The sequence below is a fragment of the Lepidothrix coronata genome, unplaced genomic scaffold (assembly GCF_001604755.1).
Source record: "Lepidothrix coronata isolate B3197 unplaced genomic scaffold, Lepidothrix_coronata-1.0 Scaffold358, whole genome shotgun sequence".
NCBI lineage: Eukaryota > Metazoa > Chordata > Aves > Passeriformes > Pipridae > Lepidothrix > Lepidothrix coronata.
In genome coordinates, this window is record NW_016690538.1 from 180,499 (window position 1) to 182,203 (window position 1,705).

Genomic DNA, 1,705 nt, shown 5'->3' on the forward strand with positions numbered 1-1,705 from the left:
CAAACCGACTTCAGGCTTTCGTGATAGACCCGTCCTGGTTACGCCACGAGATGAGCTTGAAAGGATGTTCAGAGGGATGTTTCTCATTAAAAGAGTGGGAAAGGGAAGGGGGAAAAAAAAAAAAAAAGCGGGTGGATGGCAAAACGCTCCTTTATTTTCTTTTATTTATTTTTGCGAAGACCAAGGGGCTGAAAGGACGCTTGTCCCGGGCCTAAAACCTCGCCTAAGATTTATATTCAATAAGCCAGGCGTGAGGAAGGGGAATTTTTCTCTTCTTTTTTGCGGGTGAAGGAGTAAAATAGACGAGGAGAAGAAGATCGGAGCCATCTTCCCGGCAGATGGAGCGGCGCGGCGAGACCCGCCTGAGGAGGGGGCTTCTCCTCCAAAAAAACGCCCGAGAGAAGCACCTTTCTTTAATGAGCGCTGGCCAAACCTTCCCAAGGTTGGGAGAAGCCCGGAGAGGTGCAAGAAGGTGAATATCGGGAGGTCAGGAGCGGCAGTTAATGCCCCGTAACAGCAGCGGCGGGCCGGACAAAAGCGCCCAGTCTAGACGTTGTAATAAAGACTGCAGCACTAAACAGCTTAATTTTTCTTAATTACCCCGTCTGGCTAAAAGGAAAAGACTTCCGCAGTAAATAGTAAACAAATAAGGGAGTCTTGCCCAGGGAATTTTTTTTTCCCCCCCTCCTCTTCTCTCTCTCTCCCCCTCCTTCCCTTTCTCTCCCCCCCCTCCTTTTCCGAGGCTCCAGTTCAACTGCAGCACAATGAAACTGTAGGCCTAGTTCAAAGTTTTCGCGAGCTAAAATGGAATGCCAGTTGTAAAATCCAAGTTTATAGACCATGTGGGGCTTTACAGCAGCATTAAGCATCAGCGCCATGTAGGAAAAGGGCTGTTAATGTTCTGGGGAGGGAGGGGAGGGGGAGAAGGGGGAGGACGGGGGGCACCGAGGATGCTTTGGGTACCACAACGGGGGAGCGGAGGAGCAGAGCGGGGTCGGGACGTTCGTATCTGGCCAGCGAGCACCTCCGCGGAGGGGGACGGGTGCGGTGAGGGTCCTGCTCCCACTTAAACGCAAAAAAAAAAAAACCAAAAAAGCCAAAAATTGTCCTTTTCCGAGGGATGCAGGGGTGGGAGCGAGACCCACAGGAAGAAAAATGTGAATATATGATGTCTTTGAACTTCAATAAAGTCAAGTCCATCACCTTTAACCTTTTTGTAATAAAGCGGAATCAGAGAGGGGGTCGCGGCTCCGCCCCCAGGGAGCCCCGGCAGGGGGGTCGGCCTGGGGGGGACCCCCACATTTTTCCCCTGGAAAAAAAAACAAAACAAAACAAAACACAACCAACCGAAGCACCCCACCCTCTAATTTTGAAGCCCGCGTGGCGTTTATGACGTTTAATATTTAACTCGGCCGCGCAGCATTTGATGCATCTTCGGCGCGGGTTTAACACACACGGCGCACACGCTTTATTATTGTTATAAAGCTTTTGATATCTTAACGCATGAAGAGTTTTTATAACTTTGTTTGGCGTAAAAGTTTTACAAGTTTTTTCCTTTTTTTTTTTTTTTTCCGAAATTTAGCTCACAGAAAAGAAGCCATTCTCTTTGCCAGTCTCCTGTTGGTGAAATCTGAGATCAAATGGAGGTTGGACATCAGAAACTGGCATAGGTCCCATCAGGGTTGTGATCTTTCAAGCTACAGAT